Source organism: Ascaphus truei, chromosome 5 (genome assembly GCF_040206685.1).
Source record: "Ascaphus truei isolate aAscTru1 chromosome 5, aAscTru1.hap1, whole genome shotgun sequence".
NCBI classification, from domain to species: domain Eukaryota; kingdom Metazoa; phylum Chordata; class Amphibia; order Anura; family Ascaphidae; genus Ascaphus; species Ascaphus truei.
Window position 1 is genome coordinate 280782616 of NC_134487.1, and position 25892 is coordinate 280808507.

The following is a 25892-nucleotide window of genomic DNA, read 5'->3' on the forward strand; positions in this document are numbered from 1 at the left end:
TTTTTTATTATTAACTAGCTGAGAGACCCGGCGTTGCCCGGGATGTAATTTTGGGGGGGCGTACGACAGGGTTAGGCTTCCCCCCCCCCCCTTGACAGCTAGGTGGGTGACTGAGTTGACTGAGTGTGTGGGTGACTGGGTGGGTGTGTGACACTTGACTGAGTGGGTGGGTGGGTGACTGAGTGGGTGGGTGACTTTGGGTCGGTTTGACTTTGGGTCATGGGTGGGTGACTTTGGGTCGGTGGGTGGGTGACTTTGGGTCGGTTTGACTTTGGGTCGGTGGGTGTGTGACTTTGGGTCGGTGGGTATGTGACTTTGGGTCGGTGGGTGGGTGACTTTGGGTCGGTTTGACTTTGGGTCGGTGGGTGGGTGACTTTGGGTCGGTGGGTGACTTTGGGTCGGTGGTTGGGTGGGTGAGTTGGGTCGGTGGGTGGGTGAGTGGGAGACTGACTGGGTGGGTGAGTGACTGACTGGGTGGGTGAGTGACTGGGTGGGTGAGTGGGTGACTGACTGGGTGGGTGAGTGGGTGACTGACTGGGTGGGTGAGTGAGTGACTGACTGGGTGGGTGAGTGGGTGACTGACTTGGTGGGTGAGTGGGTGACTGACTGGGTGACTGACTGGGTGGGTGAGTGGGTGACTGACTGGGTGGGTGAGTGGGTAACTGACTGGGTGGGTGAGTGGGTGACTGACTGACTGAATGGGTGGGTGACTGGGTGACTGACTGAATGGGTGACTGAATGGGTGGGTGACTGGGTGACTGAGTGGGTCGGTGACTGAGTGAGTGAGTGGGTGGGTGAGTGGGTGACTGACTTACTGAATGGGTGGGTGACTGGGTGACTGACTGAATGGGTGACTGGGTGACTGAATGGGTGGGTGACTGGGTGACTGAGTGGGTGGGTGACTGAGTGGGTGGGTGGGTGACTGGGTGAAAGTGGGTGACTGGGTGAAAGTGACTGGGTGGGTGTGTGGGTGGGTGACTGGGTGGGTGTGTGGGTGGGTGACTGAGTGGGTGACTGGGTGGGTGACTGAGTGGGTGACTGGGTGGGTGTGTGGGTGGTGACTGAGTGAGTGAGTGGGTGGGTGACTGAGTGAGTGGGTGGGTGACTGAGTGAGTGGGTGGGTGACTGAGTGAGTGGGTGGGTGACTAAGTGAGTGGGTGACTGAGTGGGTGACTGAGTGGGTGGGAGACTGAGTGGCTGGGTGGGTGAAAGTGACTGGGTGGGTGTGTGGGTGACTGGGTGACAGTGCGTGGGTGGGAGACGGTGTGTGACTTACCTTGACCCCGTGGCATCTGGCTGGGGCAGGAGGTGAGTTCGGGAAGCTGGGGGGGGGGGGGGCAAGAGTGGCAGGAGTCCCGCGCCGCGTTTCCCCTCTCCGGTAGCGGCGCACGTGATGGGGAGAGCAGGAGGCCCGGCCCGCGCTTCCCCTCTCCGGTAGCGGCGCACGTGATGGGGAGAGCAGGAGGCCCGGCCCGCGCTTCCCCTCTCCGGTAGCGGCGCACGTGATGGGGAGAGCAGGAGGCCCGGCCCGCGCTTCCCCTCTCCGGTAGCGGCGCACGTGATGGGGAGTCCCGCGCCGCGCTTCCCCTCTCCGGTAGCGTCACACGTGATGGGGAGTCCCGCGCCGCGCTTCCCCTCTCCGGTAGCGGCGCACGTGATGGGGAGTCCCGCGCCGCACTTCCCCTCTCCGGTAGCGTCACACGTGATGGGGAGTCCCGCACCGCGCTTCCCCTCTCCGGTAGCGGCGCACGTGATGGGGAGAGCAGGAGGCCCGGGCCGCGCCGCGAGGGGGAAGGAGCCTGGAGTTTGCTGCTGAGCAGCAGGGCCGCGCTTCCTCCGCGGCGCACGGTGAGGGTGATGGTGCGGCTGGGGATGTTGCGGAGCGTGGGGATTTGGGTGAGGTGGGGAGGGGGGAGAGAGTGAGGGGCACCGGGAGAGGAGGGGCACCGGGAGAGGAGGGGCACCGGGAGAGGAGGGGGGGGGGGGTGTGGAAGGTGAGCTGCGGTCCAACTGACGGGGGAGAGTGTGTGTCCCTGTGTGTGTGTGTGTGTCCCTGTGTGTGTGTGTCCCTGTGTGTGTGTGTGTGTCCCTGTGTGTGTGTGTCCCTGTGTGTGTGTGTCCCTGTGTGTGTGTCCCTGTGTGTCCCTGTGTGTGTGTCCCTGTGTGTGTGTCCTTTGGCCGTCACTCCGCCTCAGGCCAATGAGAGGTGTGCGGGGGCGGCCCAAGGGACCAATGAGATTTCCCCTAGGGACACCGGACATCCAGGCAGGCAGGCAGGCTGGCATGCATGCATGCAGGCAGGCAGGCATACAGTGCTTTCACTAATATAGTATAAGATAAATAATAATTCACTGCAACAGTGAAATTAGACATTGAATAAGTATATACAAGACATGCGACAGCATAGGTTGAACTTGATGGGCGTATGTCTTTTTTCAACCTCATCTACTATGTAACTATGATAAAATAATAATTAATACATAACCAAATACTTAAATCGTGGCACTTCATCATCAAACTCCAAATCTTAAGGGAATTATTAATTAAACTGCAATAAAAAAAAACAATTTCCATACTCAAAGACTAACCCTGCGCAGTTTGAGAGCTTTCATACCATACCCATCATCACCTGCTTGTTAGCCCAGTAAATGGTATCATATTATCTCATTTTGTCTTTTTCACCTTTCACATACAACTTGGGACCAATATTAATCCTATTTCGTCTTGTCATTTTCTTTCCCCAACAAAAATGCTGACAGAATAGCAGCTGCCAATTAATGGGTCCATGCTTGTTACATAGTTATTACAACACAAAATAATTTGCACATATGGTCTCTATTCGATCAGATGTACAAAAGCAGATACAAGTTTTTGAAGGTACCACAATAATAGTTTAAATCAGTGTTCTCCATCAGGGGTTTCTATGGACCCTTGGGTTCCCCGGGCATCACGAAAGGTTCCCTGCAATTGTCAGGTCACTTGAAAATTGTACAAAATAAAGACAAATTTACAATGCATCTGATCTCAGGTGCACTATTAGAGAGGGTTTGGGTTCCTTACAATGCATCTGATCTCAGGTGCACTATTAGAGAGGGTTTGGGTTCCTTACAATGCATCTGATCTCAGAGGCGGTATTAGAGAGGGTTGGGGTTCTGCAGAATTTCGCAATATAGTTAGAAGGTTCCTTAGCCAAGAAAACGATTCAAATCCATTGGTATAATTGAATACCTTAATTTTTTTTTAGCTTATTCCTCTTCCTACGTGTCATCTATATGGACAAGTCTGAACTGGATTTGTAAACCTACACTAAAAACTTGCAGGTAATGTATTAAATATTTGAAAAAACATGTTATCTCTGATGAAAATGCCACATGACAGTATAGTATGTAGTTGATGCTAAGTCTTCACTGAATGTATTAATGTTGTCTGTACCTGCTGAGTCAGAGAAGACACATTGGGGCCTATGCAGAGAGCAGCGCTTTTTAAAATTGGAGAGGGAATAAAAAGTAGGTTTAATGGAGAGTTTTATTCTCCATATGCAGAAATGGGCGAAATCCGCTATTTTTAGCATTACTGCATGTGGAGAATTGTAAATGAGGAGATGCGCGCAGCTGAAAGGGGAAAAAAAAAATCGCGCATTTTTTTTTCCCCTATAGCCGGCGAGCTCCTGCTTCTTGCCAAATTTAGTTGGCGGAGAAAATTGACGAAAATTGCGCCAAAAACAGCCGCTAGATGGCGAGCGCGCCTTTCTGAATTCGGATACTTTTCAGACTGGCGAGATGTAGTTTCTCGCCAGCCGCGCGGTGAGATTTTGAAATAGAAAAAAAAAATGGCGCGTTTTCCCTAGCTCGCCATTTTCAGCTGTTTTAATCGCGATTTTCTCCGGAAAATGGCAAGATTTCAAATAGCGCTGCTCTCTGCATGAGGCCCATTGACTGTTTTCTGTGTATTATGCAAGTTTCTCCAAAGTACAATTAATTACATACAGTCCCTACTGAAACGGTGTAAGCTTTGTCTAAATAAATTTATTTAAAAAAAAAAAAAAAGAGAAAGAGAGAGAGACACTGAATCACATATATATTTGACAATTGTATAAGGTAAGAATGAAATGGTTAAGCACCTGCACACAGCTAATAGAAACTGGGAATGTTGAGTCTTGAACTTAATCACATGCCCCTTAGCTACCAAATATAGCACAGTATTTGTATGGTGTATTTACAGCTGTTCTCCCAAAATGCAATTTTCAAGCACATGGTCACAGATTAAATAAAGCCAACTGGAGAAAGAGCTTAAAAATCAAAACTATATTTTCTCAGGGGGGGAGAGTTTGTGGGGCTGGAAGTGATCATTGTGCAGTGTGGGTGATGGCAATTTTTATTCCTAAAATATAATTTTATCTGCTTATTTTATCACACTCATATTTTCTCCTGCATTGGGAGCAATGGTGTGTAAAAAAAGATGGGCATTACACATTAGTCATAATGACTGAGCCACTGATTGAGCCATCTGTGCTAAAGCAGGGATATCCTGAAAACCTGACCTGTTGGTGGCCCTTGAGGACTGGAGTTGGTGCGGAAACTTTCCCCACTGTGCCCCCCTGCCTGCTCTCCCTCCCTGCTTGCGTCCCCCCTCCTTACCTTATCTTCGGCGTCAAATGCTGCTGCGAGGTCACGTGATGCGGCAACGTGTCGCTGAAGGCAAGGTAAGCCCTCGTCCCCACTGCACGAGGCTGCACGCGCTATGGCGTGTGAGGCACGAACAAGATACAGCCCTCTATGGGGCTGGCCCCAGTCACTGCCCATGCACGCCTGCAGAAAGCGCGATACGCGCCCACCTTTGCCAAAACACAAGAAATGTGTCTTTCGGCACAATGGCTACATCATGGCGGCGGTTCAGCCAATGAGGGCGAACCAGCCGCGTGACGTCATGGCCGCGCCCCCGCCAAACGTCTTGTCTTTGCTCCCCCTGCTCTTCCCCGGACATGCATCCGTTCGCGACCCTAGGACTGAAGAATGCGGCTTAAACTAGTACACGCGCCACCAGGCGCTCCAACGCGCGCGTGCACGCAGTGACTGGGGCCGTAGCCATAGGGACGTTGCAGAGGCCTCACGCGATCCCCCGGCATTCATTTAAATGCCTTGGGGGAAGAGTGCGGGGCCTCTGCGCCCACCTCCCTGAAAAATCTTGCGCCCCCCCCCCCGGCCTTAAGCTATAGTGAAGGCTGACGGAACATATTGCAGACCGTGGGAAGTGTCCTCGTTATGACTACTATAAATAACAATAAGTACTGTAATATTTTTTTTAAGTAGCTTTGAAGAACTTCAAGTGAATAGTATTACATGATGCCTTTATAAAAAGAATTTATGTTAATTCTCCAATTCACCTCCAAAACAGGAACTATTATCTTCCTTTGATGCCACTGGAGCCTGCTGAGCAGAGGACAAGAATTGTGCATCTCTTTCCAGTTAAAGAACTACTACGTAATGCATGTAGTACAGTTAATATTTTATACACGGTGAAGTCTAAGCTACAATATAATATTACTTTCTTGCCCTGTACCCTGCAACTTGTGGACCATTTTCACGCATTATAAAAAGACTGAATGCTGTTCTGAATAAAATAAATGAGAGATGTGAGCAAACTGCACCCACAATCATGTGATGCCTGAGACAACACAATGCTGCTTTATTCAGTACCAAGGGTTTGTTTAATGTCTTTGTATTCAAATGATGACAAATTCAGAACTATCTCTGGTCTATCATTTGATTACCAAGGGTTAGAGAGAAACAACGTTTATTTCTATGTTAATTATTATTATTGGAGGAGAGAAGTTGTATTTAGAATGAGCTAACATATTCCTTAGTGCGGTACAATGGGGGTTCAGATTCATGTACATTACATAAACAGAATGACATACCCAATAAGGGCAAACTAGTGCAACATATATAAAAAGATATTGAGGGCCCTGTTCGTGAGAGCTTACTATCTAGAGTGAATAGGGGGCACTGTTGAAAAGAAAAGGTAAAGTGGCTGCTCATTGTGGGACAGAGTATGCCTCAGGTTGGAGTATGGTGCAGCTGCACAGCTGATCCAGTAAGATTTGGGGAGTGGATGTTAGAGGTTATTAAATAGCTTGGAGTTTAGTCCAGCTGCACAGCTCGTCCCTTTATGATTGGAGGTGGGTGCGGGGAGAGATGTTAGGCGTATGACAGATAGGATCCACACAAAAGGTGAGTTTTCAGGGAGTTTTTAAGTGTCTGAAAGTTGGGGGACAGTCTGATGGTGTGTGGTAGGGAGTTCCAGAGAGAGGGTGCAGCACGGGAGACGTTTTGTAGACGGAGTGAGAGAAGATAAGAAGCCTGGAGGAAAGGCGGATATCGTGGGCAGAACAGAGGGGGAATGTAGGGGCATATTTGGATGGAGACAAGGGCTGAGATGTATGGGGGGGGGGGGGGCAGTGTCATTGAGAACTTTGCAATTGGAAACCATGGGCATAGCAATTCCAGTAGACCCAATCACGATAGTCCTTCCTAAACCGTTGAGAACATGAACCCCCCTTCACCCCACACGTCAGCAGTTATTACAAATGCTGACATCAGCAAGGTGCTTGATCTCAAGGGCCTGGACAAAAACCCAACCACCCTCTAAAAAGAGAGATTGTGCAAAGGGTAAACAAAGTCCAATTCATGGAGAAACTTACCTCATTTTGAAAGCACACAACTAAAAAACCCTAAGGAACCCTGGAATACTGGGTGAGACCCCACCAAAATCGCTTGAGGTAGAAATCAACAAGATATGGAGCTAGGAGGCTGATTGTAGGGTGGGATAGGAAGGGTATGGTGCCTGTTCGGGATCTACGGAATTTTAAGTAATAATAAGTGCCGGTGTCTGGTGGAGCTATGTGTCTAATTTCTAATAATATGTATAATGTGGTATTCCCCCCTCCTTCCCTTTCTTTTATTTACCCATTTGAGAATTCAATTAAAAAATAAGTTAAAGAAAGAAAGAGGGATTGAAGAGGACGAGACCTTAGAGAAGGAAACACCGAAAGAGCAGTTGGATTAGTAGGACATGAACTAGGATAGGGCTGCATCATGGAAGCCAATGGAGTGGAGAGTGTGCAGGAGAAGGGGGTGATCAATAGTGTCGAAGGCAGCAGAGAGATTCATGAGAACTAGTAAGGAGAAATTACCCTTAGACTTAGCTGTGAGTAGGTCATTGGCCATTTTTGTTAGTGCTGTCTCGGTGAAGTGTAGAGAGCAGAAACCAGATTGCAAAGTTTCAAGCAAGGAGTTGGGGGAGAGAAAGTTTGAGAACTGGTTGTATACAAGATGCTCAAGTAGCTTTGAGGCAAAGGGCTTCCTTAGAATGGGCTTAATGAGTGCCTGCTTAAAGGAAGATGGGAATATGCCGGAGATGAGAGGTTAAAAATGTGAGTTAGGATAGCAAAGTTGTAAGAAATTAAGAGGTTGGTCCACAAGGGAAGATAGATGACCACGACATGGAGGGAAAGGTTGGAAAAGAGACAGACAGCGTGGACTTTGAAGGATGAGAAAGAGAGCGAGAGAAAGGGGAGTATGATGTAAAATGTGCAGTGTGGGGAACGTAGGATGCCAACGCCGCCAACCTGTGTGTTCCCAGGTCTGGCGTTGTGTCTAAGTGAAAGACCGCCATAGGAGAGAGCCGCAGGGTTGCGGTGTCTGAGCGGGTAACCCAGGTTTCTGTAATGGCTAGGAAGTTGAGAGAGTTGAAAATGAATAATTCATTAACTACTGTACGTTTATTGCAGACAGACCATGTATTCCATATGGCACAGGGGAAGGGAATGGTGAGGTGAAATGGGGATGAGGTTGGAGTGATTGGCAGTGCGTGGTGAAAAGGAGACTTTGGGGTAGGGTGTGGGACGCGAACGGATTGGAATGTGGATAGGGCCAGGATTAGGGGATATGTCACCCACAGAGTAGGAGTAATATCAAGGAGAGGAAGAGAGAATAGGATACTTTCATTTCAAATGATACACAGATTATATTATATTAGTAGCAGTGCTTCAGCTGCAATGCAGAGTTTTAGAATTAAATAAGGATATAAACAGCTACAGTAGAAAGCTCTGTGCTTCTGATCTTGGCCATTCTAAGATGCTCCAGGCAGAAGGATCACAGAAGAACAAAGCTTGTATCTACAGAGTTTATTACAGAGATATTATAAAAAAGGCAAAGAAAGACCAGGAATAAACACACATGGAATAAAGACGTATGAAAGTAGAAGTAAAGTTTGGTTAATGGTTTGGTGAAAACTATTTATCCAGATGACCTAAAAGGAGAAAGTCTAGTAGCTTGTTGAGTGGAGATGATGGAAAAAAGTAACAGAACTGCTATCAACAGCCCATAAATTGCATTGATTCTGCAATTATGCTCACAATCCTCCTACGTACACACCTGTGTCCCAAGAAATTGAAATGCACAATTCAATCCTAAAGGGACAGCAACATAGGAGTGTCAATTAAAGGAATGGATAAGGCTGCATAACACCCTTCACAGCATTGTTAACATGTAGTTAATACATTAAGATATGTTTTATAAATTAAGATGCATTCTCTATTTAGGGGTTGCTATCAGAAGCACTGCTGCAGTGATTATTAAGTGGCAATGAGATCAAAAATAAAAGAGATCAAATATACCAAATAAAAATACATATTGGCACTGAATTTAAATGGATTATTAACTTACCCTGTCTTATCTTTACTGCATTTAAAAGAAAAACAGAGCGAAAAAAACCGGTTACAAATGACTGTGCTAAGCAAAGTTAATTAAAGGGGCGAGGGAGAAGGGGGGGAATATCTTTCCAATTTCAATTATGCTAATTGTGTGCATTTACTAAAGCCTATTATATAAAATAATCATATGGTTCTACTTTTTCATACTGTTAATTTAAGCATTCCACTCTAGAGACAAAAAAAAAGCCGAAGGCTGTCATTTGTATTAAACAAAGTGCAAATTGCAGGATGTGGTCTCACAAATCATTGTATATTGCAGGGGTGGGCAACTCCAGCCCTGACGGGCCACCAATAGGTCAAGTGTTCAGGATGTCCCTGCTTCAGCACAGGTGGCTCAGTCAGTGGCTCAGTGGAAGAGCCCACTGTGCTGAAGCAGGGATATCCTGAAAACCTGACCTGTTGGTGGCCCTTCAGGGCTGGAGTTGGCTACCCTGATATATTATTAACATCAAAGTAACCAAATCCACCTCTAACAGGCCACAAAAGTGGAAAGTTCAATGCTTTTTATGATGTGCACATGATGATGACCTGGAAATGTACAACAGGATGGTATCTGAAGTGACAAACAATATCGCTTTATTTATAAACATTTCCAATGTATAGGTAAGGATTATATAGAGCTTGTCCATTTTCTCTCTCTTGTATCTCTCGAGTGCTCCTGGTCACGAATCACTGCTTGCCTGCGCTTGTCAATGATATTTTTCAAAGCTCCGTTATGCTAAGGTAACAGCCTTCAGATGCCATCAAATAAAGACATCAGCCTTCTGTGCCTGTCTCTTTATACAGTATTGTTAGCTTCTGCAGTGGGCTATGTGAGAGACAGGCATGTCGAGTAGAACTGTAATGGCCCGTCAGTGGCTAAGCCTGTACGTTATTGAAGGAAACCCCTCCTCACATTCCAGACCACAAGGATCATGGACTTTTATTAGTCCCTTGGAGGTCACTTTTTACCATCACCAAATCCAGTGGTGGCCAATTCCAGTCCTCAAGGGCCACCACCAGGCCAGCTAATAGGGACATCCCTGCTTCAGCAAAAAATGGCTTGATCAATGGCTCAGTCATTTTGTCTGAGCCACTGATTGAGTCACCTGTGCTGAAGCAGGGATATCCTTAAAACCTAACCTGTTGGTGACCCTTGAAGACTGGAGTTGGCCACCCCTGACCTAAGCTATTCATGAGCAATGTCCCTGATTATGGAATATACCAGGAGGGTTTTTGTTTTTCAGCCAAGTTGTCCAATGCCATACTGATGTTGTATACATACGTGAGCCTCTAAAATGGTCAGACATGTAAACACCCCAAAAATGTTTCAGTAACTTGATTACCGATGCAGTCCCACTTAGAACCTATTTGAGTTACAGGTACCAAGTGCACCATGTTGTTGGGATTTTGTGTGTCCACCCATTAACATTTTTTGCAGTTGTATGTTTTTACCTTTTACACAATCCTGATCCTCTTGGAACGCCCCAAAGCGTTTTGGCACAAGTATCTACACCCCATTCTCAAAGGTCATTGAAAACATGCCCTCCTCTTCCATTGCACAACATTGTTTGCACGTGTTTCGTTATGGAGAGCATGTGGTCCTTCTCTCAGCCCCACTCCCCTCAATGAGCATCCCACTGATGAAATAAAAGTGGCAAAGCAGGGAGAATTTGGTGGCCCAAAATAAATGTTTGAAATTATTATATAGCGCTAATATTTAAAAAAATAGAAAACAAAAATGGAATTATAGAATCAGGATGGCAGCAATGATACAGAAGGCAGGATGTCATCTATCGAAGGGGCTGTACCCCAAAACGAAAAGTCGGTCCCCCCCACCCCAAGGGTATGTTGCAACTCTGTCTGCATTTAATGTTGTTATATTACATTGCTTTGTGGCCATAATATTTTCAATTTTATTTCTTTTTTTCTATTTTCATGTTCTTTCAATACATAATTGTGCATTATATTTATTGGTGTGCAGTGTCTCTTCTCTTTTTCCAATGACACAGGACAAACTATTTTATATTGTAGGTGAAAAGCATTTTACAACTGTATTTGTTGCTGGGTAGATGGGACAGCCCCCCTAAGTTACCACCACAATAACTATAACGTTACTAATTTATTCACCCTACTTATATCATAAAATGTATCAAAGAGAGTATAGTCTTCCAACTGTGAAATGACATTATTCCCAAACTAGTATGGAATCCAACGTATCATAATCAGTGTAAATGATGGTCGTCAATTAAGGTTTTAAATCACAGTTAATGAAACCTGTGAAAGTATCCATGGTTCTTTCTACACACTTCCCTATGCTAGAGTTGAATGGAAAATCCACCGCCACGACACGTAGCTTTAGTTTCACAATCAAAAAAAGTCCCCAAAAGCCCTGCAGGCTCCAATAAATGCAAATATAAATGTGCCACATATCTGAGCTCATTTTTAAAAGTGTTATCATAGTTACATAGTTAAATAGTAGACGAGGTTAAAAAAAGATATACGTCCATCAAGTTCAACCTATGCTAAATTTAGACGACAGATACTTTATCCTATATTTGTACTTATGTATATTGATCCAGAGGAAGGCAACCCAAACCCCCAGTGAAATATCATCTAATGATCTCATAAGGGAAAAATAAATTCCTTACTCCAAATATTGGCAATCAGATTACTCCCTGGATCAATGTTTTTCCTATGTTTACTTATTTGGTGTATCCCTATATACCTTTCCTTTCTAAAAAGATGCCCAACCTTTTTTTGAAGATATCTATTGTATCTGCCATCACAGTCTCCATGGGTAATGAATTCCACATTTGAATTGGAATGACCCCGTGTCCTTTGTACTGCCCTTGGGATGAATAGTTCTTCTGAAAGCTCCTTTTATTGTCACCGAATATATTTGTATATAGTTATCATATTATATCAAATATATTCGGTGAAAAATAATTTAAAAAAAACTCCATTAAAAACTATTGACATGTTTCCATTGATGAATCAGATTGTTTTGTCCACCAAACTTGCAAGCAGTTTTGCAGAAAGACTTCCATAAATCACACTCATTGAACATCTGTGCAAATAGTTTTTTTTCTGCTAAATATAACTGTCGAATGGCAACTACAGGGTAAGTTTTTTGCCCCAGGCTACTCATGTAAATAGTACAACATTTATTCTCAGAAAATCCTTGTTCTATATCAGTTTTCTTGATCTACAAAAAGGTACCAGATGGGGGTCTTAAAATATGCATATGGGTCGTCATGCTTGATTTCTATGGAATGTCAACAGAGAACTAAAACAATGCTACAATTAAATGTTTTTATGTCGTACAGAGAGCGTAACCGGCTAATAAATATACATGCATGCAGATTAAAGTTCAGAGAATATGGAAATAAAACACGTTACCTTTTATAGATACTATTCTGTTTCGTGCACAATGAAGACAGTAGAATTGTTCTGCACAGAACCTCTATGGGCAGCTCGAGATATGCCAAGTCAACACAGCTGCCTTTGTGCTAGCAGTGTTTGTGATCCAATCCAAACTATGTAAAATCTCTTGAAGCTGAAAGAGATATTCCCCAGAATACCAATGAGCTCGTAGTGCAACATAACCGAAGAACCATTTCATAACCAATTTGTAGAAATGACTATAGAGTTCGTTCCCCCGCCCCCTCGCCCCAAGATCAGGTAAAATCTGGAGCTCATTGTTAACCACTTTGCCAACAGTTTTAAATATGAATTGATCTCATTTACACGTGTATATATTTAACCATATGTGATTGCTACGTTGTGGCACTTTTATTTGTACAAGTGAAGCACACAAGAAGGCTTACATGCAAGTAACTTACACCCCAATTCCCCATCCAAATACAAATTTTGCCCAGCACAAATATTTAAGCAAATAGTTTTTTTGTTCTATTAAACTATCAAATTCTGGTCTTGGCATGAAGAATTTAAGCCCAGCGGCATGCCATGCTATCCTGGTCACTCAATTGCTTCTGGAGAGGACAGGCGCACTTTCCAATCTGTGGTGTAGTAAAGCATGTGCATTATGGGCATGCCGGGAAAGTCAATCTCTATCACATACATGGATCAACCATGTCAAAAATCTACCACACTCATCTCTTGGCTACCACATTGCTTGACGGCAGTAACGGATCTCCTTGGAGGTGGCACCCCTCTGTCTGCTTATATAGGGATCTGAGTTACATGATGCATTTTCTGCTGTTAATTTTCCATTTGTATTTGTTTCTATTTACAATAATTATAACCACTGTGCCCCATGAGGAAAGTTTTCGATCAGTGCACACGTAGGGATGCCAAGCTTGGACCCTAAATGCAAAGATAGTTCAGAAGCTTCAGACAACTCAAAGAACTATGGCGATGTGTGCTGGGTATTACCCAAAGACACAGGAAAAAGAATGAATGGGTTTGAAACCAAACAAAAGTCTGTGACATCATCACAAGGTGAAGAAATTAAAATGGTAGTGGGCCGGACATATCGCAAGAAGAAATGACCATCGTTGGGACAACAATCGACCAAAATTCATTGGCGCAACATGGAGAAGAGAGGCTTGCAGGTGCAGTACTTGAAAGGTCATCGGAGAAGCCTTCATCCAGCAGTGGATCAACAGAAGATATATATATAATCAAAAAATAAATAGATGATACCGTTCTGTGGCTAACGAAATGCTTTTATTTGTGCGAGCTTTCGAGATACACTGATCTCTTCTTCTGGCGATGTTACAATGAATGAAGCAAGCAAAGGGTATACTTAAAAACCAGTGTCTCTTGGAATGTTATCTGTGCTTGTCCCTCCCCCGTGTGTGGATGTGATTTATGGCTAGAGGTGTATACATATACATATATACAGTGGTCGACAAATCACCAAAAAATCTACTTGCCGAACAAAAAAATCTACTCGACACCTAATACCAAACGTGTGCTGCTTGGGCCAATAGGAGATCGCCACGATGTTAAATCCACTCGCCCGGGGCGTGCAAATGTATAGGTTTGTCGAACACTGCATATATATAATATATACACACACACACACACACACACACACACACACACAGGATGGTCCATATTTTCTTAGTAGTATCACTGAAGCATACTGGGATTTAAACTATTAAAACTATTTCACCCTAGAAAGATCAAGCACCTTTGCATCCAGATTGCATGGATTGCATCCAGCTTCAGTAAGAGGCAAAAATTAGTCCTCTTCTTTGGACCACGTCTTAAATTGCTGCACATGCCTGATTAAATTCCAGGATTCAATACAAGTTCATTTCACATCCCCTTTTTTTTAACATGTAATATTTTTACGGTAGCTAAATATGTGATGATACTATAAGCGTGGTTTTGTACGTACCAGCAAATTTTTTTTATTTTTCCTTTATTTTTTAAGTAATTATTACATAATCATTAGCCAAACAGCTGAACGTGGTAGGCAATCATTGTGATACAGACTTGTTTTTTACAGGACACAAATAAATATGTTTCTCACTTTCGAAGTCATATAATTATTTTTTTTAGAGAACCCAGTAACTGTACATTAATAAGTATTTTTTTTTTTTTTTTGAATTCTAGGACCACATTAAAAAAAAACCTTTGGTATTAATCATTTGATAAAGAAGACCAGCATGGGGTTTGTAGGGTTGAAATGATCATGAGGCGCAATTTCCAGCAACAATATAATTACGTCAAATTATGATAATGATAATTAATGGCAATGACTTTGAAGAGGAGAAATATTTGCATATTTATCGTCGAACACTACAGGGGTTTCAACAAATTTACTTTTTCCGAATCTCCACATTGTATGAAACAAGGACACAGCAGCCTCTCTATCCAAGAGGCTTATTTTCTATATCAAGTAATATATATATTTCACGTAATCAGCCCTAAACCAAGTTTATTGAAAGACGCACTCAGTTGCGTTCAAAATTTGTTTTATAATGTGAGAGTAATTTAAAAGCATTTCCAGTATATGCCAGAATGCCCAACTCTCAGTGGTAACACAGTCATTTACACTCCTTTGGATGTTAATTCCATTCCTTTAAATTGAGTTGAACTCTGGAGCACTAGTTAGCACTGTAGCTTCCCAGAATATTAAAGCAGCAATTCGCGGCTGCTTGGGTTTTTTTTTTGTTACATATTTGGAACCGGAACTGTGTTATTTTCATCCCGTACGACCCTGCTCCCGGTTACTGAGATTCTTGCAGTTGTAGGTACCCGTGTTTCCACTCCCTCCAGGGAGCGCAAGCCAACAGGAAGCTGCCTCCTATTGGATGGTGGCGGGTGCCATGTTACAAAATCCAGGAAGTGCACTGACGCTGAGAACGTTAGGTATCTCGGGAACCTGGAGGTGTCACACGAGTAAAAAAAATAAAATAACGTGCTCCCGCTCGGGAGGACCCCACGGTTCTAATTATGTACAAAACTCAATACCAATTCTGGGCGGGATTTCTCAATCTAAAATAGTGAAGACAAAATGACTAATTTCAGCACTTAATGAATGAGGCACCAAGTGTGATTTTTTTTTTACAAGAGGGATTTCACAAAAGCCTCAGCCTTTGGTGTTAACCTGTTGAGAGCCAAAGAACAATGCAACTCATACGTTTCATGTAGATGCAAACATGCAGTAGGAAAGCCAGCATCACGCTGGTGGCTGTAAATATCTGAATAGCTCTGCACTGAGAGCAGCTTTAACCAGGCACAATCACCTTACATTGGTAAAAGAAGGACAATTGGTGCTACAACCCATTCACCACCACAGGATACTGGTTTGCTGTCTGTTGCAAACTTCTGTTGCAGTCAAGTCAAGCACTTAATTAAATGATAGTGTTGGTATTTTACTGCATGCATTCTTCTGTAATGTGTTTCAACCATTAAACATAAAGCTGCCTAATGGGTATTTAGGGAAGCTGTTTGCTGTTTTATTGACATCTGCTATGTACTTGGGATTTAAAAACAAATAGCCAATAGCTAATGATTAACATAGGTAAATGCTGGGATGCTTCTTGTGAGATCTGACAGTCAACCTGCAAATAAAAGACTTCTAAAACCACGGCCCCAGTCACTGCGTGCCCTTGTGGTCTGCGGTTGCGCTTCCAGTGAAGAGCAGGAGATCCGATGGGGGGGGGGGGAGAGCATGACATCACGCAGCTGGTTCGCCCTCATTGGCTGAACTGCCGCCGTGATGTGGCCATAGCTCGGCCAACGTACCAAAAGACAAAAATCTCTTCTTTTGGCAAAGGCGGTCATGCATCGAGCTTTGTGCGCGCGCACACACATGCCGACTGGGGCCAGCCCCATAGAGGGCTGTACTTTGCAGTTGCGTGCACAGCCGCGGCCACCAGGGACGAAGCCTAAGGGCCAGATTCACATATCTCATTTAAATCAGGGGCTCATAACCTCCCGCCACCGGAATCAAGAATCGGACGTTATGTTCCCTGAGGTTAACGCTTATCTACAAAGCTAATTATACGTAAAAACAACGTCCGAACTACATCTCATTAGCATAGGCGGAACATCCCATTATTGTAGCATAACTCTGTGTTATCTCCCGGTAACGTGATGTTAGGCCAGTCTTGGTGTTACTCCTATCCAGGCAGTTACATCGGTGTTGAGCCGAAGTTGACAAAAATAGGCGAGGCAAATCACCCCGGGAAATCGCTGCAGGGGGTCCATCGTTTTGGATCGGAGCCCCCACAGCACTAATCCTCCGGGCGCTGCAGCAGTCCCCCAGCTTGCCCCTTTGTCGGAAATATGAAGTCCTGCAATACCTGTTTGTTACTTAAATCGTACCTAACTGTGGTGTTACACCTCTCTAGATACTTGAGTAATGGCAAGTTGTGGTATGGAAGGAGCTATCTTACATAATGTTAAGTCTCCACATTAACCTTAACGCACATTTGTGGATATGCAATGTTAGGGTAAAACCTTGTGGTCATGTCACTATCACTATAGGTCGTTCTAGTAACACTTATGCTCTTTATGGGGCAAAACATGACTTAATGTTACGTTATTGTCCCTTGAAAATATGTGGCTAAGCTTAATGTGGCATTAAGTTAGGTTTGAGTCTAAACGAGAGGCGAGTTATGGGTCAGTCGTACTATGGACTTATGCTAACTACAGTTCTTTTACATGTTTGTAAGTAATACACACAAACTCCACCAAGTGCAGATATCTTAAAGTACGTCAAGCAACATCATTAAGTTAAAGTTAATACAGGCATACCCCGGTTTAAGGACACTCACTTTAAGTACACTCGCGAGTAAGTACATCTCGCTCAATAGGCAAACGGCAGCTCACGCATGCGCCTGTCAGCACGTCCTGAACAGCAATACTGGCTCCCTACCTGTACCAAAGCTGTGAGCAAGCGGGGAGACTATAGAGCCTGTTACAAATGCGTTATTTACATCAGTTATGCACGTATCTGACGAATGCAGTACAGAACATGCATCGATAAGTGGGGAAAAGGTAGTGCTTCACTTTAAGTACATTTTCACTTTACATACATGCTCCGGTCCCATTGCGTATGTTAATGCGGGGTATGCCTGTACTACACAAGAAGATGCATATTCTTTGATACTTCTTTTTTTAATCTACTTTCACATTTTTATCCCGGTTACATACTTCTCTGTGAAATCTTTCAAGATGTTGTAGCTTCCTCTTCACCATCCGAATGACATTGTGAAATATTGAAGCACAAGCTCTTCAGGGTACTATATATATATACATATATATATATATATATATACTAAATGACAAAATAGTGTAATCAGTGTTGTGTGTATGTATATACTATTATTCACATTTGATTCACTATTGTAAGCACATGTATTAGAGCAGGGGTGCGAAAACTGGGGGGCGCGGGGGTTACAAACGCCCTGCGCTTACCAAAGGCATTTAAATTAAATGCCGGGGAAGCGGCGAAGGTGTTACGCCGGTGCTGCCCGCATACCAGACCCGTCCCCTGAGCTGAAGGTGGAAGTGGTAATACACGCACCCGCAGCAAAGGGAGCGTGTCCGGAGTGTGGTATAAAGTGTTGCCAGGCCAGGTGTAGTAAGGTAGACAATACTTGTCGGTACCGGTTGTAGAGATAGAGTGAAGGATGCCTCGCCGAGGTCAGGGAGTGGAGAGCGGAGATAGGTCGTAGTCCAAGCCGTGTTCAAGGGGTAACCAGAGTGAGCGTTGTCCAAGGAGTGCCGAGATCGAGAGCCAGAGGGGGTAGTCGTACGAGCCGCGTCAGAACCTGTGAAAACACTGAGAGAATCCAGAAATACTTCCATACAGAGACTAGGTCGCGCAAAGACTGAGAGCAGAGAGGAGCTAGATAAAGCAGGAAGGTCCAATTAGGAACGGAGGCGGGACAGGAAGAGCTACAGGGAGACACTGCAGATTGGTGCAGGCATAACAGGCCAGGTGAGTCTTGTTGGTAACCTGAGTATGCTCGTGTGGTGTGCGGGGGCGGAGCCTGAGGTCCGGGGGACGGGAAGAAGAGTGTGCAGAATGAGCTCGCTCCGTAACGCGTGAACGCGCGTGGACCGAGCCAGTGGATGGTGCAGTTGTGCGCGCGGGAGGGCGTGGGCAAGCCCAGCGCTGAGCAAAGGAATCGCCGAGGGGAGTGATCCCGCGACTGCGGCAGGGGCGGGGAGCCGCAGAGGTCGGTAAGGCAGGATTGTTTTGTGTGTCCAGGGACTCCCTGAGGGGAGAGAGTGCTCTGTGTGGGGAGCGCGGAGGACGCCGATTCCTGACAGTACCCCCTCTTCAGGAACGGCCTCAGGACGGTCCATGAACGGTTTCTCTGGAAACTTTTTCCTGAGGACTTAAGAAGGGCCGGGGCATGGATGTCCTTTAAAGGTACCCATGATCTCTCTTCAGGGCCAAAGCCCTTCCACTGCACCAAGAACTGGAGCTGGCCCCTGGATAGGCGAGAATCCAAAAGAGAGTGAACTTCGTATTCCTCGTTATTTTGGATAGTAATGGGGTCCGGTTTACGAGTCTGATCCGGAAAGAAGTGACTGGAGATGAATGGTTTTAAGAGGGACACATGAAAGATATTGGGAATCTTCATACTGGGTGATAGTTGGAGCCGGTATGCCACGGGATTGATTTGTTCACAAATAGGGAAGGGACCCAGGAACTTAGGTGCCAGTTTAGGAGATGGTACCTTGAGGTGGATTTTCTTAGAGGAGAGCCATACCATATCCCCTGGTTTGTAAGTGGGGGCCGAACGACGACGACGATCGGCCTGTAGTTTCGATCTGCGGGAGGAGTCGAGAAGGGTAGACTGAATCCTGGACCATGCGGTTTGGAGGGAAGAAATGCGTTCATCTACGGCAGGTACTCCAGAAGGGATGTTGGGGATGGGAAGACAGGGAGGGTGGAACCCATAATTTATAAAGAAGGGCGACTCCTGGGTAGCCTCGTTTTTGGCAGAATTGACGGCATACTCAGCCCAAGAAAGGAGTTGAGCCCAATCATCCTGGAAATTGGATATGAAACATCTCAGGTACTTCTCCAGGGATTGATTGATTCTCTCCGTTTGTCCATTGGACTGAGGATGAAAGGCAGAAGAGAAAGAAGAGAGATGCCCAATCTCTTCGTGAAAGCTCTCCAAAATTTGGATACGAACTGAGAACCTCTGTCAGAAACAATGGACGAAGGGATCCCATGAATCCGGAAAATCTGCTCCGTAAAGATATCAGCAAGGGCGGGGGAGGTGGGTAATCCTTTAAGTGGAATAAAATAGGACATCTTCGAGAACCTGTCCATGACCACCAAGATAGTGTTCATTCCTCTGGACCTGGGCAACTCCACGATGAAGTCCATCAAAATGTGGGACCAGGGGCGGTCGGGAACTGGAAGAGGTAACAGAAAACCCTGAGGCTTTTGACGGAGAGTCTTGCTTTGAGCGCACGTGGGGCAGGCGCGGGTAAACTCCAGAATATCTTGAGACATCCTTAGCCACCAGAAATTCCGACGAATGAGATCATAGTAGGGTAGTCTTCTTAAAACCTGGATGACCTGCAGATTTAGAGGAGTGACCCCAAGACAGGACCTCTGCAACAAATTTGGAAGGTACGAAGAGTTTGTTGTCGGGAACAACCAAGTCCTTGGGAATGCGTCTCTGGGAGTGCAACATCTTGTCAAGATTCTTGAAAGAAGACGTGGCGAAAATCCTCTCTTGTGGAAGGATAGTCTCCAAAGGTTCCTCTGGTCTCTCTTCAGAAGAATGTATTCGGGAGAGTGCGTCTGCCTTTACGTTCTTGGTCCCGGGGATATAGGAAAGGTGAAAATCGAATCGAGAAAAAAAAAAGAGCCCAACGAGCCTGTCGTGGACCAAGGCGTCGAGCGTTTTCTATGTAAAGAAGGTTCTTGTGGTCTATGAGAATAGTAAATGGCTCTTTCGACCCCTCCAGCAGGTGTCTCCACTCTTGAAGAGCCATCTTCACGGCCAAAAGTTTCCTGTTACCCACGTCATAGTTCCTCTCGGCGGATGAGAATTTCTTGGAACAATATGCACAGGGATGTAACTTATCTTGAGGCGTGGGTCTCTGAGAAAGAACGGCTCCAGCGCTGCAATCAGAAGTGTCGACCTCCAGGACGAAGGGAAGTTCAATGTTGGGATGACGGAGAATAGGTGCGGATATAAAAGCTTCCTTGAGTGTCTCGAAGGCGGAGATGGCCTCGGATGACCAAGCAGAAGGATCAGCTCCTTTGTTGGTGAGCGCAGTGAGGGGTGCCACAATGGTAGAAAAACTCTGTATAAACTTACGATAGTAATTAGCGAACCCTAAAAAATGTTGTATGGCTTTGAGAGAATTGGGTCTTGGCCATTCAGTGACTGCTTGAAATTTACCGGAGTCCATCATAAACCCCTCATCGGAAATGATGTACCCCAGAAACGGAGTAGAGGTCTGATGAAAGGTGCACTTCTCCAGTTTGGCGTACAAATGGTGTTCACGGAGACGGGAAAGGACGTAGGAGGTGTGGCGTATATGGTCCTGGAGATCTTTGGAAAAAATCAGGATATAACAAAAATATTGAGTACCTTACGAAAGACGTCGTTGATGAAATCCTGGAAGACAGCGGGAGCATTACATAACCCGAAAGGCATAACAAGATACTTGTAGTGTCCACTACGTGTGTTGAAGGCCGTTTTCCATTCATCCCCCTTCCTGATGCGCACCAGGTTATAGGCACTACGTAGATCCAACTTGGAAAAAATCTTGGCCCCCTGTAATGTATCGAACAGTTCGGTAATAAGGGGAAGGGGGTAACGATTTTTGATAGTTATGGGGTTCAAACCCCTGTAATCGATGCAAGGCCTCAATGACCCGTCCTTTTTCTTGACGAAGAAAAACCCAGCCCCTGCTGGGGAATTGGAGTGACGAATAAAGCCTTTCTTGAGATTCTCCTGGATATATTCATCCATAGCGCGAGATTCTGGTAATGACAAGGGGTAGGTCTTGGACTTGGGTAGGGAGTAACCTGGAACCAGATCGATCGGACAATCGTAAGTCCTGTGTGGCGGCAAAAGGTCTGACTGTACCTTATTGAAAACGTCCCGGAATTGGTGGTAAACAGAAGGTAGAATAACTTCAGGAACGGAGGTATTGGCCAGCAGTTGATGAGTCTCGTCTGACCTCGGCCTCCAGGAGATGGGAGCAGAGGAAGTCCAGTCAATGAGAGGATTGTTAAGCTGTAGCCAAGGAAGACCAAGGGTGATGGGTATCCCAGGAGCGTGAATGGCATTGAGAACTAAGATCTCCTTGTGCAGATGTGAGGAAAGAAGCAAGGGGGTCGTCTCTAAGGAGATGTGGGCCGGGGTAAGAGGACGTCCATCGATACCGACGAGTGTGATGGGAACCTTCTTCCTCACGAGCGGTATGCGGTTTAACCTGGCGAATTCAAGGTCCACGAAGTTTCCTCCAGCTCCTGAGTCAATGAAAGCGGCGGTAGAAGTCTGGAACTGATCGCCTGAAAGGGAGACTGGAAATGTAAGTTTCTTAGGGAGTTCACCTTTATGAAGGGGACGTGGAGACATTACACCCAGAGAGAGCCCCTCTGTACTCACTGGGTGTTCCCATTTCCCGGACGCAGTGGACACTCCCGAACCAGATGCTCCATGGATCCGCAGTAGAAACATAATCCACAGGCGTGGCGGAACTGCCGTATCGGTATGCGGATGTGTTGTACCCCCAATTGTATTGGCTCTGGCAACTCCAGTGCAGGACGAAGAGGTGTGGTAGCACTTGGGGGAGCAGGAGTGCTGCTGGGAATACTGGAGAACGGAACCTGAAAGTTATGGAAGCGAGTGCGCTGACACTTTGAGCGGCGTACCTGGATATGTTGATCCACTCGGACGGCCAAATCAATGAGGACCTCCAATTGATCCGGCATGGATTGGCGAGAGAGTTCATCCTTGATGGGATCTGCCAGGCCTTGCCAGAATACGGAGACGAGAGCCTCTTGTCCCCAGTTAGTCTCGGCTGCTAGAGTCCGGAATTCCACAGCATACTGTGTCACCATTCGCCGTCCCTGAGTGATCTGGAGAAGAGAAACAGATGCCATCTCCCGACGAGCGGGGGAATCGAATACTTGTTGGAACTCTGCTTTAAATGCCGGGTAATCTTGGGTAAGATCAGAACGTCGCTCCCAAACCGGGGAAGCCCAAGCTAGGGTGCTGCCAGTGAGGAGGTTATAAATGTAGGCTACCTTCTTGCGACCAGTATTGTAGAGATGGGGGGGCATTTCAAACTGTACCTCACACTGATTTAGGAAATCCCTACATTATTGCGGTTCACTTGCAAAAGGCTTGGGGGGAGGAATCCTTACATCAGAGCTGCTAACTGCGCTTACATCTGGCAAGGTCGCGGTCAGTACTCGGTCTGAGAGTACTGCGACCTGGCGTGTAAGTGCCACAATTTGATCCGCCATGGCCTGGTTTTGCTGAAGCAGATTGGAGAGAAACTGTTGAAGTTCGGTCTGGTCTGCGTCTTGTGGGCTCGACATAATGTTACGCCGGTGCTGCCCGCAGACCAGACCCGTCCCCTGATCCGAAGGGGGAAGTGGTAATACACGCACCCGCAGCAAAGGGAGCGTGTCCGGAGTGTGGTATAAAGTGTTGCCAGGCCAGGTGTAGTAAGGTAGACAATACTTGCCGGTAACGGTTGTAGAGATAGAGTGAAGAATGCCTTGCCGAGGTCAGGGAGTGGAGAGCGGAGATAGGTCGTAGTCCAAGCCGTGTTCAAGGGGTAACCAGAGTGAGCGTTGTCCAAGGAGTGCTGAGATCGAGAGCCAGAGGGGGTTGTGGTACAAGCCGCGTCAGAACCTGTGAAAACACTGAGAGAATCCAGAAGTACTTCCATGCAGAGACTATGTCGAGCAAAGACTGAGAGCAGAGAGGAGCTAGATAAAGCAGGAAGGTCCAATTAGGAACGGAGGCGGGACAGGAAGAGCTACAGGGAGACACTGCAGATTGGTGCAGGCATAACAGGCCAGGTGAGTCTTGTTGGTAACCTGAGTATGCTCGTGTGGTGTGCGGGGGCGGAGCCTGAGGTCCGGGGGACGGGAAGAGTGTGCAGAATGAGCGCGCTCCGTAACGCGTGTACGCGTGTGGACCGAGCCAGTGGATGGTGCAGGTGTGCGCGCAGGAGGCCGTGGGCGCGCCCGGCGCTGAGCAAAGGAATCGCCGAGGGGAGTGATCCCGCGACGGCGGCAGGGGCGGGGAGCCACAGAGGTCGGTAAAGCAGGATTGTTTTGTGTGTCCAGGGACTCCCTGAGGGGAGAGAGTACTCTGTGTGGGGAGCGCGGAGGACGCCGATTCCTGACAGAAAGCCTCTGTAACTTCTCATTACCTTGGTGTAGACGGCTTCTGGTGACGCATGAACACCAGAGGAGGGGGGCCATGAGGAGAGGGGGCGCAGGGGAAAAAGATTGTGCTCCCTTGTATTAGAGTCAAGCTCATTTTGCACTTTGTTGTTTATTTGACTCTGATCCCAGCGACCTAACTGTGCCTTAGTACAGGGGTGCGCAAACTTTTCTTGCTGCGCCCCTGTCTGCTCTCCTCCGCTCTCTCGCCCCCCGCCCCCTTACCTCAGTTAGGCATCAAATCACTTTGCAGGGTCGTGTGATGTCACGTGACCCGCGGCGTCATTTGACATCATGTTCCCATGGCAACGCAGCGTCAAATGACAGAGCAGGATCATGTGGCATGATGTCTCATGACCCCGCGGCATAATTTCATGCTGCGTTGCCTTGGGTACACGTCCTGAGCCGGCTGAATCTCGGTAAGTAGAGGTTGCAGTGGCCATTTAAATGCCTTGGGGAAGAGCGTGGGACCTCTGCAACCGCCCGTGCTCTCCCCCCCCAAAAAAAAAATTCCCCCCCAGTTTGCGCACCCCTGCCTTAGCATGCATATAATATATACCAAGGGAAATGTTACTTTTATGTCTGAAAATGATTGACCTTGGGAACTGACGCGTCCACAGTGTTACAAGGAGCACAATTTAACTCTGGGACACTGCAGGTTTAGATCATGTTAAAACAACACCCCCACTGATTGCTGTTATAAGTTTCCAAGAACTTGGAGATGGCTTTATGTATAGAAACATTTGCCAGAAGTCATGAAGTCACGACACAAGTAAATCGCGCCCTATCTTACCGTAACTGCCATTGGCTTGAATGGCAGTCACCGTAGCTTGGAAGCCATGTCATGCATCACGGCCCTGTGACTTCGGACCTACGTATCCTCCTTTTACATTTCAAGCTTGCCACCCTATTTAATCTAACCCTTCCCTCAACCAAATACTACCAGTGAAATAAATCCGGAAAACCAAGAAGGCATGACTGAAAGCAGGAGGAACTTACATTTAGGTACAGGGCTCTATCTTCGTCATGATTGTTTTATCTACTGCATCATTCTTTTATTATTTATTTATTTATAAAATATTTTACCAGGAAGTAATACATTGAGAGTTACCTCTCGTTTTCAAGTATGTCCTGGGCACAGAGTAAAACAAATAATACATGGTTTCAAGTACAGTTACATAAATGAACAGACATTATAACATTATATACAAGACATTGCGTGCACAGTTAAAGAAAATATATATTATGAGCGTATGAAACAGTTACAGACCAGGTTAAAATGTGAGACAGCTTTAGATTTGAAAGAACTTAAACTGGTGGTGGATGTGAGAGTCTCTGGTAGGTTGTTCCAGTTTTGGGGTGCACAGAAGGAGAAGGAGGAACGTCCGGATACTTTGTTGAGCCTTGGGACCATGAATAGTCTTTTGGAGTCTGATCTCAGGTGATAAGTGCTGCAAGTGGTAGGGGTGAGGAGCTTGTTCAGGTAGCTGGGTAGCTTGCCCATGAAGAATTTAAAGGCAAGACCGGAAAGGTGAACTTTGCGCCTAGACTCGAGTAATGACCAATCTAGTTCTTTGAGCATTTCGCAGTGATGTGTGTTGTAGTTGCATTGGAGAACAAAACGACAAATTGAATTGTAGAGGGTGTCAAGTTTGCTAAGGTGGGTTTGAGGAGCCGAGCCATATACTATGTCTCCATAGTCAATAATTGGCATTAGCATCTGCTGTGCGATACGCTTTCTGACCAGGAGACTTAGGGAGGATTTGTTCCTGTAAAGTACCCCTAGCTTGGCATAGGTCTTGGTTGTCAGGGTATCAATGTGCATCCCGAATGATAAGTGGGAGTCAAACCATAAGCCCAGGTATTTAAAACCAGTGACAGGTGTTAGGGTGGTGTTAGCGTTGGTTCTAATCAGGAGCTCAGTCACTGGAAGCTTTACAAATTTAGTCTTTGTCCCAAATACCATTGTTATAGTCTTGTCAGTGTTTAAAAACAGTTTGTTTTGGGAAATCCAGTTTTCGAGTCTCAAAAAGTCAGACTGAAGTATGTGTTGAAGGTCAGAGAGGCTATGGCTGTGTGCATATAGGATTGTGTCATCTGCATACATGTGTATTGAGGCTTCCTTACAAGCTGTGGGAAGATCATTAATGAACACTGAGAAGAGTAGGGGCCCCAGAACAGAGCCTTGCGGGACACCACAGGTGATATCCAGGGGGTTGGAGTTAGAGCCTGAGATGGACACATGTTGGGATCTTC

General features: G+C 45.9%; 1 protein-coding gene across 5 annotated transcripts in view; it reads right to left on the minus strand.

Moving 5' to 3' along the window:
- Positions 1-25892, minus strand: part of TSPAN9 (tetraspanin 9) — a 267323-nt gene that overhangs the window by 233234 nt on the left and 8197 nt on the right. For 2 of the 5 annotated variants that reach the window (XM_075602262.1, XM_075602260.1), the window contains exon 2: positions 12155-12311. The exons of the other annotated variants lie outside the window; for them this stretch is intronic. The gene's annotated coding sequence lies outside the window, so the exon portion shown is untranslated. The remainder of the gene's footprint in view (positions 1-12154; positions 12312-25892) is intronic. 5 annotated transcript variants of the gene reach the window in all.